This window comes from Solanum tuberosum, unplaced genomic scaffold (assembly GCF_000226075.1).
Source record: "Solanum tuberosum cultivar DM 1-3 516 R44 unplaced genomic scaffold, SolTub_3.0 scf00013, whole genome shotgun sequence".
NCBI classification, from domain to species: Eukaryota; Viridiplantae; Streptophyta; class Magnoliopsida; order Solanales; family Solanaceae; genus Solanum; species Solanum tuberosum.
In genome coordinates, this window is record NW_006238940.1 from 341613 (window position 1) to 360059 (window position 18447).

The window sequence follows — 18447 nt, forward strand, 5'->3', positions numbered from 1 at the left end:
CCCGGCTCGCGATGTCGGGGAATCGAACGAAAGGTAAGTGTTCGTCATTTTGACCTGCCATTTAGAGAGCCTGCAATAAGTGGAATATAAGTTAGAACGCGAAAGGATAGTCGGGGTAAGGCTAAAAATTAAGAAAAAAGAAATTTTGGTGTTGAGGGTACATGTCACTGCCTAGCGTATCCCGCCACAACGGCTTGGCGGGATTATAAAGGCCGCCGTAGCGGGATAAAGGCCGCTAGAGCAACCTTTATTTGGGCCGAACATCAGGTGCGACAATGGTGCTTTTTCGTCCCAAGACCTCTGTTTTCGACAGAATTTCAGCAGATCAGAGTATATAAACTATCCTAGAACATATATAAGCAATTATTTCGGCAAACTAACTCCCAAATAAAGCCTAAATTTGAGTTCTACACCAAGAGACCCTTCAACTTTCCCACCTGTTTCTTTGTATAGATTTAACCGTATTTTTACGAAATCCTTACTCCCAGGACGTTGTGGGAACGTTGGGGACATAAGGGAAGTAACTGTGCTATGTTGTTCTAACAAATCAAGCAACCTATGTCCATTTTCGAAAATGACCCCCAAAAACCGTTCTAATCAATCGTTTAATGTCATGCAAGAGTATAGTTAAGTAATCAATGAAGTAAGGAGTGTAAGGAATACGAAAAATTACCGTTGATTTGTCGTCCGGAATGATCAAGTCGAGAGAGTTTTTGGGGTGGTTTTGAGTTTGAAAAAGGGAGAATGAGGAAAATATTTCCCCTTTTCTGTTTTTGATCTCCCGCCACGACAAGAGATATCTCGCCATAGTGGCCCCGCCTCAGTGGAAAGATTGCCGCATTGGCGGGATCAGGCTGTGTAATTTGGGATGCAATATTTCTTTTCTCTAACATTGCATCATCTCCCTAACCGGTCTCTTAAGGTATAGGACCTATCGTAAATCAGGCTTGAGAAACAAAAACCATTCCCTACCATAAACTCATAATAGACCGAGTGGTTAGTTAAAAATATTGCAGGGTAGGGTGCGTAATGATCCATGAATTAGTCGTTCAGGGACGAATGAGGGGTAAATTGGTATCTATTGTAACGACCCAAACAATCGTTATTTAGGAAAACCAAAATCCATAAAAATTCTGGGCTATCGTCCCGCCAGAGCGGGACTGTTGCTGCTAGGGCGGGGTAAGTTGGCACCATAGCGAATAGGCGAGACAGAACGTAAATAACGCAAAATTTTATTTTCTCCTTCTTCCTAAAATACCTAATTTAGTCGCAAAACACCTTAGAAACCCCCAAAAAGCTGTTGCAAGCTTGGAAATAAGGGAAAGAGAGGTTTCTAGTGTGAAGATGTTGATGGATTGCGAATTTCCGGTCAAGATCACCGTCACGAATTTTGGAAACAAGAATCAAAGACCAAAACTCCGTGCATTTGCTTGACGCCCAGGTAGGCTAGGTTTTATGAATTGAGTAGTGTAAATCTGTGCTCACGACATAATATATATAAATCGATGGTAGGATTTATGTGTAGACCTTGGTGCACCGAATGATTTATGATTTAAACCCTAGAAAGAAGCCTTAGACGATGAATTAAGGATGAGTACGGTCGAATTAGGGCTACATGGTGTGTGTTGATGAAAAATCCATTGTAGGTGATAGTTGTTATTCTATAATTGTATGGTGTATGTTTGTTCTTGCTTCATTATGATACTTACACGTATGCGAATGTTGCATTGTTTATCACACTTGTTGTAAATAAGATAGATGAATAATGAATGCCATGAATCATGACTTATTGGTATGAACTTGAGAAGATACTTGTGATTGTGGTGTGTTGAATGGATAGGTTGCCACGTTCCGGCATAACTAATTGGGATCGGTTGCCACGTTTCGGCATAATTATGGGATCGGTTGCCACGTTCCGACATAAATATTGGATCGGGTACCATGTTTCGATATGCAAACTGGTTGGGTTTGGGTTTCATGAGAGGACCAATGATTTGTCATAATTGTGTAGCTTGGGGAATGTGAAATGCGTTGTTGTTCTTCACGTTGATAACATTGTATATGTTCCATATATGCATGTGATTATATTGTTGTATTGGCTTATATTTGATTGTTCTTGTGTTAAGCGAACTTGTTGGGTATAGTGAAAGGGTAAGGTATTCAAGGGGTGAGTAATAGATAACAAGGGTTGTTCGTGTGTTGTAATGACGAGAAGTAGAGGTAGTGTATGTGATGAAATATGCTTAGGTGGATTTCACCTTAGGGGAAAGAGATTGGGTTTAGTGGTAAGAAAGTTCGAAGTAGTGTATTGTGTGACCGTGGTTGAGTAATGTGACGAGGAAGTAAGGATACAAAGTGAGCGGTTAGTTGGAATGTTTGTTGGTGTAATTGGGGATTCGTTAATGTGTTAGAACGGTTAGGCTATGATCAAGAACATGGTAAGTAAGTTGATTGAGAGGGTGGAGAAGCGAGTGGTTTATTTTATGATCTTACTAGTCGGTTTCTTATGTTATGTGGTGGGCGTCGGGTTGACCGATGATACCTACCAGTATGTATGTTTGTACTGATACTACTCTTGCTATGTCTTTTTTACATAGTCTGGATGCAGGTTGGTGATGTTTTATTAGGTGAAGACGAAGAAATTCTCCAGCAGCTTCTATTCTTCCTTCCGCATGGTGGGAGCTGTGTTTTTATTATCTTGTCCAGTTGTACTCTTAGTAGCTCTTGTACCTGTTTAGACTAGATCCTTGGGAGTGTTAAATTACTTTAGAAGTCTTAACTTGAAATTATTTTAAGGGTTTTAATTAAGAATTCCATATTTATATTTATTTCCTTTTATTCAAATTTTCGCATGTTTTAACTCGTTGGGGTATAAAGGTTCTCCTACTTAGGTGGTAGTATGTAGGTGCCCGCACAACCCGATGGGTTGGGTCGTGAGATAAGGATATTTTTGTCTCCTTTTTCCTTGATTTAATGATAAATCTTATCTATATTTAAAATAAGGGCGGATCCACGTGAGAATCAATGGTGATCAAAGCACCATATACTGTGATGTGGATTCTCTGATTTGTATAGACAATTAGTAAGTAATACACTATAATTAACAAAAAATATCAAAGTATGACAAAAAAAATTTGAAGAAGATTATCAAAGATAAAGAGATGATAATATATATTCAATGTATCGGTAATGTTTTATTTTGGTCCTTAGTATATTATACGTGATTGAAATGGTCCATGGTCCATAGTATTGATTGAAATGATCTTTAATGTATAACTAAATGTGCTCATTTTGGTCCTTTAACTTAAACCTAACATATTTATCAAAAAAATAGTGTCAAATTTAACTATGACCCTACGTGGCTAACAATTTTCACCATTGTTGTCTTCTTTGTTAGCTCCAAAGAAAGAACTCCTTAAAATCTAACACGATTATCTCTACTTTTTCTATCAAAATTTAATTTTCTATTGCTTACAATATTTTTGCGCTAAGCATATAATTTTTTGAATCTTGAAGTAAATTTTGTTGGAGAAAGTTGAGAAAATGATGTTAGATTTGATGGAGTTAGTTCCTTGGATTTAACAAATTAAGAAGACATCAATGGTAATTGATAAATTTTGTGAGATTCATATAGTTAAATTCAACATTTTTTTGGATAAATTTGTTAGTTTAGGGTAAAAACTTAAAATAAACACCTTTTGTTATACGTTAAAGATCAATTCAATCGAGTTTATACTAAATTTTAATATACGTGATAACTTTTGTATAAATTGTATGTCGGTGAGATTGACGTTGATGATAAGACTAGTGACTGAGCTAAGAAAGTAATTAAGGTAGTGCTAATATTCTGTGAAGGACTAATGTAAGAGGTAACGTATGATTAAGGAGAAGTCAAATGTGATATAATTGTATTGTTGTTTCCGTTGATTTTGTCATATTTTACGTGGATTTAATCTAGGTTGGTTTATGATGCCTCCTGATCAATATGTGTGGTGTACTTATACTAATATACCTTTTGGTGGTGTAAGTAGGTTTGTTTTAGGTTGATTGAAGCGTGAGATGACAGTTATTCATCAACTTCTGCATACGTGGTCCTTAAGTAAGAGTTGGGTCGATGTCTTGTGTATTTTATTTATCTTTAGCCCGTACTTTATTAAAAACTCTTGTACCGATCTAGACTAGGTCCTTGGAAGTTGTTAAAGATTTTGTAATGTTGAGTGATTTATACTAATTGTTGTGTTTGTCAACCCACATTCGACTCTTTAAAGAAAATTTTCAATTTAATTAAGAATGTATGGTAAGAATTTGCCTATCTATCTGTACTACCTTAAAAGCATGAACTCCCAAACTTGAATGTTGAATTACTATAATACCCTCAATTAAAAATACTCAATTTATTTTATTTATTAGTTTAATTATTTGTATTATATTAAAAATAGATGCCTTTTCACATTAAAGAGTTGTGATTTTTTCAAAGAGTTGTGACTTTTCCAAAAGGTTGCTACTTTTTTGATGGGTTGTGACATTTTCGATGAGTTGTGACTTTCCAAAGGGTTGTGATTTTTCCAAAGGGTTGTGCCTTTCTCAATGAGTTGTGACTTTTCCAAAGGGTTGTGACTTTTCCGATGAGCAATGACTTTTTCGAAAGGTTGTAACTTTTCTGATAAGGCACAATTAACACATATTCATACTACTATTTGTTAGCTATAAATAGAGGAGTTTCCTCTCACTTTTAAACTACAATTTTTTTAAGTTTTGTACTCGTCTTCTTCTTAAAAAATCTCAAGGGTTATTTGCAACAATTGATTAAGTTCAAAATTCAACGAAATTCGAGGTATCACATAAGAAAGAGTTGGTGAACAAATTATAGCAAATCATTCAACAATTCACACTCGTAGTTTTTCTTACGATTTTCATGAGTTAACAATGATGAAAAGTTGTGGGAAAGACAATAATAATAAACAAATATGAAAAAAGACATGATTTGGGTATGATATTTCTTATTTATTTTTAAATTTTTTATTCTCTTACCCTCACGAAGGAGTTTCTTTCTAATTTTGGTAAAACAACGAGCATCAACATAGTCCATTAAAACAACGGGCATCAACATAGTCTATTGAATTATTAGTTTGGATATAAAATTCACTATTTCAAAAATAGATTTTAGCTTTTACTTATAATATCATTTCAATCAAATGGAAAAATTACCTCTCTATATATATGATAGTCTTACTCAATTGAGTAATAATATTTTGTAAAAGATAGATTGTGTATAAAGATAAAATATTGAAATATGTATGGTAATCCTTATTAGTGTCATGCACATACTACATTTCAAGTATGAATATTTAAGAGAAAAATGTACTTAAATGGTGTCCATCATTTATGTTCATAACCTCATGAGGAAAGGCTATTGGTGACATTTTTTGTATTGATAATTTTTTTAAAATTTTGTTGGTTAGATTTGCTTACAAAATTGGGTGAAGTAAAAATACTACTAAAGAAATGTCACTTTCTCCCCACATTTAAACATTGAATGTATTTTGAAATGCTTCAATGATATTTGGTCATTTTGATCTCAAAATATAAGTAACTGATCTATAACAATTTGTATTAATTACTTAAAAAAACTTGTCTTATGTTCTTTCAATTATAATTATTTACTAAAAAGCTTTAATTTAGTAATATTAATTCTATTTTACAGCAATGTATATTATATATACAATACACACGTATAACGCACGTGCCGTGAAACTAGTCTAATTAAAAATAGAGCAAATTTTCGTATGATCCCATAATTTAAATTGTGACAAAGTGTAGGTGGATTCTCCGATTTGTATTAGACAATTCGTAAGTACAATACTCTATAATTAATTTAAAAAAATGAAAGTTTCGCAAGTTGTTTCAAAATAATTATTAAAAATAAAAATTTTAAGATAAAAGATTTGATAATATCCACCACGTTGTGAAATGCATCCTACTAAGCCAAATCCCAGAAAAAAACAAAAAGACAATGAAGTAATTTTCCATTATATGACTGTAATTAATTCACAACAGATTATCTCTAACCAAAAGTCAAAGAAAATTAAAAGTGAACATCCCAAATAAAAAAATCAAAAGTTCCATTTTTTCCAACAACAAAAATTCCATGATTGATCAAGGTTTTCTATTATTTGATAACCAGAAATATCAAAATTGGAGATTTTTAATATTTAAAATGAATATAAATTACTTGAATTAATTCCTCAAGTACATCAATTAACGACACTTATTGAGTAGTGATCTGAATTCATTCCAATAGTCCGTAAAAAGAGTTAATAAAATCAATAGAAAATAAAAAGAGAAAAGGCAATGAATGAAGGTAAAAGAAAGTTAAGATACAAGGCAAAAACAATATGCGTATTAAATTGATTTAAATACAAGATAAAGAAAATAAGAATATTTTTGTAAAAAGTTTATTAAAAAATTATTTTTTTAACAAACAGTAAGAAAAATAATTTAAAAAAAAATATTTACACACGTGGCAGGCGGAGTGTACAAACACAACCAACTTTAGTGATTGAAGGTACCATGTCAACACAAAAATATGAAAAGAATGAGTTCGGAGGAGGAGGGGGGGGGGGGATCGGACCCTAATTAAGTTTAGGTGCATCTCTAAGATTTTGGTCACAGTCTAGGGGAGTACTTGTGCCATATCCCAAAACTAAAGAGAAAATTACCCATTAGCTTTATACCATCAACATTCAATGTACTTGGCATGCGTAACCACGCTATCTATGCCACTGCAACATTCCATGCAAATATTCTGGCAATGACATCATTTTTAGAAGACAATGTAGTTGTCAAAACAACTGAAATGGTATTAAGCAGATGAACAAAAAAAAATCCTAACAAATAAAAATGAAAAATAACATCGTTTTCAAGGTTTGACGCCAACTCTAACACTTAGATATATGTTGTACAATATCCACCTTATGCAATCTCCCGTAACTATTCAAAAACTCAAAACCATCCTCATTTTCAGTACCATGAAACTATAAAGGCTTCAACTTCAAAAACATAGTCAACAACTCATGCTTAGTCTCGGTCCTAACAGGGCCTTGTATGGAATGGAAGAACACATCAATACCCGAAGCTTCATCCATTCTTGGAGCGGTGCTAGCAGCGGAATGAGTGTCTCGAGCCTGAGTAGCCGACATAGTAGGAGTGGCTCCAGTAACCACTATCCCACTCAGGATGGTTAACACTTGTCGAATAACCTCAGAAGTCTTAGGGGGAAGGTCTACACCCTAACTTGTGTCGCCATCTCGGGTTCAACACCTTTCTTAAACTCTACCTCTACATCATCCTCAATATGAACCTGGGTAAAGGAGGGGGAGGGGTCGTTGGTCTTGGCCCAGCCCACTACAAGAAAACTGTAAATTACATGGGGATTTTCCTGGGAATTAGTACGAAAATTTGCAGGAAAATAAGTTTCCTGCGAATTTTCATACTAATTCCCTGGAAAATTCCCATGTAATTCACAGTTTTTTGATAGTGGCCGTTGCCCAAGCTCCACCTCCGGCAGGTGTTGCTCTCCATCTGGTCTTACCCCTTCATATGCATTTGCCCCTTCCTCACCCTCACATTGTTGGTTCTGCAACTGGAGCTGGTACTCTCACTCTGTTTCATCTGGTGTCATCCATCTAAGGAAAGAAAGAATTAAAAAAGTCAAATATCAATTGGAATCAAGTTATAACATTAAGAAATAAAAGAAGAGAAAAATATCCTAAAGTCTAATAGCCTCATGAAGAAAAATACAGAAGTCTAAGTACCATTCCGTAAGACTTTACTAGACCTATTTTGATATGACGAGATCAAAACACTTAGGGTTCTGATACCAACTTTGTCATAATCCAACCCGTTGTAAGAGGCATCCATACTAAACCCTTGGTGGGAGAAACATTATTTACTAGGATGCAAAATGTTGAACAATAAAAAGGAAATAGTTCTCAAAGATTTCAAATAAGTTTCATAATATAAAAATTGTTATCACCAAACATTTGCGGAAGAAATCCTCCTAAAAATTGAAAGTCGTGTGTCAAAACATATATGTTGTCTAGAGTATGGGGATGCAACCCCAAAACATAAATAGTCTAAGTCCAAAAAATTGATCAGAGGGGAAAAGAGTAATCCATAGCGGCTTGAAAAAAATAGCCCGCAATTTGAATTCCAGAAGTGCAAGAGTCATAATTGAGGTCACGAAGCAACCATTGAAATATGCCCTTTACTTAATAAAAAAAGAGCAAGTACAGTATCAGTACACAAAATCCACATTGTACTGGTAAAATCATTGGTCAACTCTAGTTATACTAAATATGAACAAGTAGCAACAACTTAGTGAAATAGATAACATAATTGTTGTCTTCTTTGTTAGCTCCAAAGAAAGAACTCCTTAAAATCTAACACTATTATCTCTATTTAATTTTCTCTAACAAAATTTACTATTTTTCTTGCTTAAATTTTTTTTGCTTAAGCATATAATTTTTTGAACATTCTTGAAGTAAATTTGGAGAAGGTTGAGAAAATGGTGGTAGATTTGATGGAGTTCTTTCTTTGGATTTAACAAATTAAGAAGACAATAATAGTAAATTTTGTGGAATTCATATAGTTAGATTTAACATTTTTTGGATAAATTTGTTAGTTTAGGGTAAAAAAATCAAAATAGACACCGTTTGTTATACGGTATAGATCAATTCAATCAGGTTTATACTAAATTTTAATATATGTGATGACTTTTGTATGTGGGTGAGATTGACGTTGATGATAAGACTAGTGACTGAGCTAAGAATGTAAGTAAGGTAGTGCTAATATTCTGTGAAGGACTAATGTAAGAGGTAACGTATGATTAAGAAGTTAAATGTGATATAATTGTGTTGTTGTTGTGAAATTCAGCTACCATGGAGATTCCATGGATTTAGAGCTGAAGGTTTGAGCTCTGCAGAAGAGGAAGAAAGGAAATAATTGGGATTGAAAATATCTTCTATTGCTCTCTTCTGAAAAACTGAATTACAATTGTACAGCGATGCTACTTATATACAGCTAATCAACTTGATTCTTAATTACATTAATCCTGCTTCTAACTATCTAACTGTAATTAGGAAGCTAACTAACTTCTCTGATTGTTACTAACTAACTGCCACATCACTGGGGTCAACACTCTCCCTCAAGCTAGATGGTAAGAATACATTCTTAACTCCTAGCTTGGATAGTAAATGGTGATGTTGTGCCTTCCCCAGTCCTTTAGTGAATACATCAGCTGGTTGCTCCTTCGTATTAATGTGGTGTGTTCTGATCAGACCTTCTTGCAGCTTCTCTCTCACAAAATGACAATCAATGTCAATATGCTTGGTGCGCTCATGGAAGATTGGATTTGCTGCTATTTGTATAGCAGCCTTGCTATCACAATACAGGTCTACAGGTTGAACCACTAAAACTCCCAGTTCCTTAAACAGTCCTGTTAACCAAGATAGTTCTGCAACAGTGGATGCCATGCTTCTAAACTCTGCCTCTGCCGAACTTCTCGAAATGGTTCCTTGTTTTTTTGACTTCCATGAGATCAAGGATTGACCATACTTCACCATATATCCTGTCACTGATTTTCTGGTCTGAGGGCACGCAGCCCAATCAGAATCACAGTAGGCAACTAATTGTTGTGACTTTTCTGAGGACATGAATAATCCCAATCCTGGAGCATTCTTGATGTATTTGATCACCCTAAGTGCTGCAGTCATGTGAGACTGTTTAGGCTTATGCATGAATTGACTCAAGACCTGAACAGTATAAGCAATGTCAGGTCTGGTCATGGTGAGATACAACAATCTCCCAACCAACCTTTGATAGGATTCTACATCTTCCAATAATGGGTCTGTTGAACCAGAACCAGTGACTTCATCAAACTCATGAGAGGTGAGCCTTTGGTTGAAATCCATTGGTGTGGACACCGGTTTCACTCCCCCTTGCCCTAAGGCTGCAAGGAGCTCAAGGGCATACTTCCTCTGGTTCATGAGAATACCAGAAGCATTTCGGGCAAATTCAATGCCTAAGAAAAATCTTAACTCACCCAAGTCTTTCATCTTGAATGTTTGCTGAAGGTTGGATCTAGTAGTGTGAAGAGCAGCAGGATTAGGACCTGTGACCAGAAGGTCATCAACATAAACAAGGACCACAACTAAGTCGGAACCAGATCCAAGAGTGAAGAGGGAATAATCAAAGTGGCTCTGGACAAAACCTAAAGCCTGAAGAGCATGAGTGAGCTTGAGATTCCACTGTCTGGAGGCCTGCTTTAGACCATACAGCGATTTCTGGAGCTTGCATACGGTACCATGGCCATGCTGAGAATCAAAACCAGGAGGTAAGTGCATATACACGTCTTCAAGAAGATCACCCTGTAAAAAAGCGTTGAAAACATCCATTTGATATATATGCCAGGAGTGTTGAGCAGCAACTGCTATGACAGACCGGACTGTCACCATTTTAGCCACAGGGGAGAAGGTTTCCGTATAATCAAGACCCTCTTTTTGGCTAAAACCCTTTGCCACTAGCCTGGCCTTAAACCTTTCCACCTCCCCAGAAGCTTTATATTTGATTTTGAAGACCCATTTGCAGCCAATAACATGTTGTCCAGGAGGTAGGTCAACCATGACCCATGTCCCATTTTCCTCCAAGGCCTGAACTTCTTGTTGCATAGCTTTAACCCATCGAGGGTCCTTAGCAGCTTCATGATAAGTACTAGGTTCCAAATCAGATGTTTGAGCAGCCAGACAAGCAACATATGCAGGGGCCAAAAAATCATATGAGAAGTAGTGATGCATGGGATATGTACAAGAGTTGACGACATAATTCTTGAGCCATGCAGGAGGGACTTTATGCCTCTGAGAATGCCGTGGGACCAATGTAGGAGTCGCAGTGGGAGTGTGAGAAACAATAGGCAATTCAGGTAAGTCAGGAGGTTGAACAGGATTAGAAATAGCATCAATAGGCTCTTGCATGACGGAATCATCAACATGCTCCAGGACTGGAAATATAGGATCAAAAATAGGCTTCATTTGCTTGAAGGGAAAAACAGATTCCTGGAAATGGACATCCCTGCTAAAAAGAAACTGTCGAGTCTGCAAGGCATATATATAGCTTATAACCCTTCTTGGTAGGAGAATAACCCATGAAAACACAGGGTAGAGCCCTAGCAACAAATTTATCCTGTCTTCTGACATTCATAGCATAAGTCAAGCAACCAAAAACTCTGAGGTGGTCCAAGGAAGGAGGTTGTTTGAAGAAAATTTCATAAGGAGACTTTCCTGATAAAACAGTGGAGGGTAGTCGATTAATGATATGAACTGCAGTGAGGACACAATTGCCCCAAAATTTAATTGGAACAGCAGCCTGAAATCTCAGTGCCCTTGCCACCTCCAAGATATATCTATGTCTCCTCTCTACTATGCCATTTTGTTGGGGAGTGTAAATACAAGTGGTTTGATGTATGACACCTTGATTAGTAAGAAGGTCTCTTACATCTGAGTTTATAAACTCAGAGCCATTATCAGATCTAAGCATCTTGACAAAAGCATTATACTGAGTATGAACAAGAGAGAAGAAAGATTTCAGAATGCAACAAGTTTCATCCTTTGTATTGATCAAAAAAAGCCACGTGAGTCTAGAATAGTCATCTACAATAGTGACAAAAAATCTTTTGCCATCAATAGTAGGTACTCTATAGGGTCCCCAAACATCTACATGTAAAAGATCAAACACAGCACTGGACTTGTTATGACTGACAGGAAATGGAAGCTTAGTCTGTCTAGCTAATGGGCAAACATGACAAACCATGGTACTATCTATAGTACAATTCTGAAATTTAGTAATCTTCTTCATTGCATCAAAAGGAATGTGACCAAGTCTGTTGTGCCAAACATTGATTGAAAATGAACCTTGAGCAGCAGAGAGAGAGACAGGTATATTGTCTTTATTGTGAATAGGAACAATAGAATGTGAGATAGAGTTGCCAGCACCAAACAGATACAGACCATTTGATTCTTTACCAATCCCCAACACCTTGCCAGTGGAGATATCCTGAAACACACATAGGTCAGGATAGAAGGCAACCATGCAGTGAAGTTCCTTGGTAAGTTTTGAAACAGACAACAAGTTAAATATGAAATTTGGAACATATAATACATTGCTAATCTGATGACCTTTCAACAGAGATACACAACCTGTGTGGGTGATATCAGTGGTGTCTCCATTTGGTAAGTGTATAGAACCAGGCTTAGACAATAAATTTTGACTACTTAATAAGTCTAGTTTAGAGGCCATATGATTAGATGCTCCAGAATTTACAACCCATTGCTCTTGTTTCAACCTAGATAGGAAGGACATAGCAATACATGTGCTAGTTCCTGATGTGTGAGCAACATTTGCTATAGCATCAGCATCTTGTTCCTGGTGAATCATCTGTTGGATCTGGTTGTACTGTGCAGGGGAAAACACTGGGGCAAGATGATCAGTTGAGGGTTGCAGTTGACTAGGAGATCCATCTGTTGCCACATTTGCTGCTGGCCTGGGAGAATTCTTGGCTTCAGGTCTTACTTTCTTCTGGAGCCTCTCATTAGGATATCCAATCAACTTGTAACATTTGACCCTAGTGTGTCCCGACCTATGACAATAATCACAGTATTGGTCAGATTTTTGAGGATATTGGTTATCAAATTTCCTTGGTCTATATGAAGGTCCTGGTCTATTAGCCATTAGAGCATTGGAGTCATGTATCTCCAAATCCGGCATAGCACTGGACAATGCCCTTTGGCTTTCTTCTTGCACCACAAGAGAATAAATCTGATTCAATCCAGGTAACGGTTGCATCATTAGTATCTGACTCTTAGCCCTAGAATAAGAGTCATTCAAACCAGTAAGGAATTGGAAGATTCTGTGTTTGTGAAGATGATTTGCAAATGCTCTAGATCCTTCACAATTACATGTCGGCGGAGGAATCAAGGCATCATATTCATCCCAGAGATCACTGAGCTTAGTAAAATACACTGAAACTGTAGAAGTACCTTGTGAGAGAGATGTTATTTCCTTGTGCAAATGAAAAATTCTTACACTATTCTCCTTGTCGAACTTCTCCTTTAAATTTTCCCAAACCTTTTGCGAATCCGAAGCATATGCAATCCCTGTCATTAGCTCCTTTGATACTACGTTCATGATCCATGATAACACGATTGCGTTACATCGTTCCCAACGCTTGAGAAGTACACCAGTATAGGCAAATCTGGTGCAGCTCCCATCAACGAAACCCAGTTTATTCTTCCCGAGCAGGGCAATCTTCATGTACCTGCTCCATAAGGCATAATTCTCACTGCCTGTCAGCTGGAGAGAAATTAGGGTTACACCTGGAGTATCAGTAGATTGCAAAAACAGAGGATCATTGTGATCAATGGTTGCTTCAGGAGTAGGTAAAGTATCCACCATAGCTACGAACCAAAAAAAAACTTGAAGTCGTCAAATCTGAGACGAGAGAGAAGAGAGAGAGAGAAAAAAAATTAAGATGGAAGAATCGCGGAGCTGTCCCACATCAAATCGTGTGCTTTGATACCATGTGAAATTCAGCTACCATGGAGATTCCATGGATTTAGAGCTGAAGGTTTGAGCTCTGCAGAAGAGGAAGAAAGGAAATAATTGGGATTGAAAATATCTTCTATTGCTCTCTTCTGAAAAACTGAATTACAATTGTACAGCGATGCTTATATACAGCTAATCAACTTGATTCTTAATTACATTAATCCTACTTCTAACTATCTAACTGTAATTAGGAAGCTAACTAACTTCTCTGATTGTTACTAACTAACTGCCACATCACTGGGGTCAACAGTTGTTCCTGTTGATTTTGTGATATTTTATGTGGATCTAATCTAGGTCGATTTATGATGCCTACTCAATACGTGTGGTGTACTTATACTAATATACCTTTTGGTGGTGTAGTAGATTTGTTTTAGGTTGGTTGAAGCGTGAGATGACAATTATTTATCGACTTCTACCTACTTTGTCCTTAAGTAAGATCAATTGGGTCGATCTCTTGTGTATTTTGTTTATCTTTTGTATGTACGTTGTTAAAAACTCTTGTACCTGTCTAGACTAGGTCCTTGGAAGTTGTTAAAGATTTTGTAATGTTGAACGATTTTTCTTATTGTTGTGTTTTGTCAATCCAGATTCAACTCTTTAAAGAAAAATTTCAATTTAATTAAGAATGTGTGGCAAGAACTCGCCTATCTAACTAAAAATAGAGCAGATTTTCGTATAATCACATAATTTAAATCGTGACAAAGTGTACGTGGATTCTCCGATTTGTATAGACAATTCGTAAGTACAATACTATATAATTAGCAAAAAAAAGTGAAAGTTTGGCAAGTCGTTTCAAAATAATTATTAAAAATAAAAATTTTAAGATAAAAGATTTGATAATATCCACCACCTTGTGAAACAGATCCTACTAAGCCAAATCCCAGAAAAAACAAAAAAATTAATGAAGTAATTTTCCATTATATGACTGTAATTAATTCACAAGACTTTCTCTAACCAAAAGTCAAAGAAAATTAAAAGTGAACATCCCAAATAAAAAAATAATATAACACAATTAAAAGTCATGACCATTCAAATATAATACAGGCACCTTTTCATTTTTCCCTTAAAAATAAATTCTAAGAAACAAAAATAAGTCTTTTTGTATAAATATATTAGAAACTGTAATTAACCCTAAGTCTAACTCTGATTGAAAATAATTTCTTATTGATTTTTTTAAATCGGGAATTAAGGTAGTCAATCCCCTCTACACATCTTAATAGTATAAATTATGTAAGAAAGACATCATATGCTTAATTGAAATCGAACTTAATTCAAAGACAAGATTTGTTTATGTCTAAATACCCAAATTCAATTAAACATGTTAAGTAAGCAAAAAAATAATAATTAATGAATCGATCAAGCTTAGAAATAATAAAAGGTTACATAGATAAAGCAAAGTTCAAACACATCAACATTCTGCCAATTTATGGAAGATTTTCATTTTTATAGGAGTACCTAATAGATCTGAAAAAAATGTATATGTGGTCAAGAAATCTTAAATCCCTCGGTTAAATATCATTAATATTTCAATAAATATAAAAGACCATAATATATAGATAGTTTTTATTTTAATAAAGAACCCTAAAATATAGGTGCGCCACAATTGTAAGAGATAAAAAATTGACTCTTATCTATCAAATTGAGCAAACAAATTCAAAATGAAGCATTCATTCAAACAAAGTCGAAATGAAACATTAACATCCCAAACTAAAACATCAGATATATGTTTGATCAGATGATTGCTAGCTAGTTTTTTTTTATCCTAATTAGTCCTGCTGATCAATCCATATATCAATTAATTATTATTATTATTATAAATAAAACAGACATAATTAAAGATAAGATGAATCGGTTCATAATAAACACGATTCAGAACTACTCCTCATCGTCCTCGTCATCCTCCTCGTCCTCCTCCTCTGGTGCGGGAAGATTCAAATCTGGCAACAGATACACCGGCTCCATTGGAGCAGCAGCAACAGCAGCATCAGCAGCAGCGAACTCATCATTAACACTGAGATCGCTGGAGTTTTCACCAGGTGACGTAACTGGTTCATATGGTGGTGAACGTGGTGACCAGTCAGAATCCTCGTCCCAGTCAGGAACATACAAAGCCATTTCCTGATGAGATTGCATGTGAATGGCAAATGATGTCATCGTATCAAAAGCGATTTCACATGAATAGCAGGTTCTTTCTGACACCGGTGGTTCTGGTGCTGGTGCTGGTGCTGGTGCCGGAGCTGGTGGTTCAACATTGGGCCTTTTGGCCCGATCCTCAGATGTCCCTTCCCCAGCAGCATTCAGCATGCTTCCCCTCTTTCGAGGAGGAGCACTGACTGAGTGGATCTCAGTGCCAGCAGTTGGTGTAACCTCCTCCTCGCGAACACGAGGAGGGGAAGGAGCAGGGGAAGAGGGAGGGGGGCCATTCACAAGAGAGTTAGCCATAGAGCAAAAAAGAGAGAAATGGGGTTTTTTTTTTTTTTGGTGAAATAAAATGCTTACAGTAGTATTGTATATATAGTGTTAAATGTGAGAAAAATTTAACATTTAAATATTTTCATTTCCCACCAATAGTATTGGTTCACAATGGCTTTTATGGAATGTTAATTAAATTATTTGCCTTTTTAGCCAAATCTCATAAATTTTTAAGCCAAAAAAATATATTTTGATGCATTTTGCATTCTTTTCAGATTTTCTCAATCATCTAACTTTGACTCATTTTTGTGTTTTGGAAAAGGGTGGTCAAAAATGTCTTTTTAAACTAGGTAAAATTGAATGAAAATATCATTAGTTAATACATTTGGTCCAAAATACTTTGGTTGTCAACAATATCATGTTTAGACTAATTACTGTAATAGTTGGATCGAGAAATTAAATACATCTATCGGTAATTAATGAGTCAAAAAACCTCTTTTACTAATAAGTATATTAGTATATTTTTTAATATAAAAAATATTTTTTCCTGATAAAAATATTACTTTTAAAGAACCCTATTCTTATTTCTTTTCTTTTACAATCACTTTAACTAATAAATAAGTAGAAAATAATCTTTGTTTCTTCTTAATATCATTTTAACAATCAAAATAGAATAACTTCATCTACTTTTTTAACTGATAATTAGGGTTGTTCATGATTATGGTTTAAAAACCAAACCGAACCGCAATCAGAACCAAGCCAATTAAAAAAAAATAAAAAAAATAAATATATATATATATATATATATATATTTGGTTTGGCTTTGTTAGGTTTGGTTTTAAATTTTGAATACCGATACTATTTGATTTGGTTTTGATTTTACTAAAAAAAAGCGCATGAATAACCAAACTGAACCGAGAAATTATATATATAATTTATAATTATTTATATGTCATTCATAAATAAAATATAAATAATTTTCTAAGTTTTAATTAACTTAAGTTTTTTACTTTACCATTTTCTCAAGCCCAACACTTAAATTTTAGCCCAACTATTAAAACCCTAAGTCCAAGTTCATCAAAATTCATTACTTTAGTTTTTATCTACCCCACCTCACATCAGATAGTTACATTTTCTCTTAATTGAATCAGTCTGTTCGTGTAATAATAACTTTAGTAGTATTGCTTAATTGCTTGATTTAATCCAGAGTATCTTTCATGTGGATTGTTCATGTACTAGGTGCCTATGTCTATCAAGATACGTATGTAATCAACAAATTTATTACTTTCAAATAAAAAAGTCTAATTAAACCCACATCAACAGAACCGACAATTGTTTTTTTTTTGTTTGGTTTGGTATTAGAAATTTAAAAATCGACTTAATTGGTTTGATTTTAACCAATAATCGATCCAAATCGAACCATGAACACTCATACTGATAATATAGATCATATATAAGATCATAGTAACCTCATCATTAATTTTTATTTATATAATGATTAAAAAAATCCTAAAAAATAGAAAGTATTTTTAGTTTTTACTAGTTTTCGAATTGAAGTAGGATTCACAAAAATCATCATTATGAAAAGAATATATATATATATATATATATTATATGTGTGTGTGTGTGTGTGTGTGTGTGTGTGTATGTATGTATGTATGTGGAAAACTGGCATTTTTGACCCATTAAATAATAATAGGGATATTTTTTAACCAAACTATTGACGGTAAGATCATTTTTGGACAAACTATTGATGACAAGAGCATTTTTGGACCAAATTATTAATTGAGGACATTTTATTCAATTTTACATAATTTACGGATATTTTTAATCATTTTTCAATTTCTCTTTTTTTGGTGTGAATAACATGAGGATGAAAAATTGAAATAACATTTTATGAGGTAATTTCGATTAAAAGGGATTGTTTACTCAGATATTAAACTCACACAATTAAATAAACAACTTTTATGTGATAATCATATAAATAGTAGTACACAAGAAAGATAAATAGTATTTAGCTAGTCAAATTTTCTTGGGTACATGTGATGAAAAGAGTATAAATTTTAACTTAATTTAGATGGATTTTAATACAGTAATCAACTTCTAAAGTACTACTATAAAATTAACTAAAAGAGATATTTTTATGTTAGCTAGTTAATCATGTGAGAAATAGATATACATGAACAAGATAAATAATACATTTTGGTTTGTGAATTGTTGATGCCCTAAATGAAGAGATAATAAATGAATTTCCAAAATTATATATCATCATTTGGTAGATTTGCTTTTGAAAATCTTTGTAATAAAAAGTACCATTCCAGAACTCATGCTTTGAACCATAGATAAACACCCCCCCCCCCCCCCCCCCCCCAACCCCTC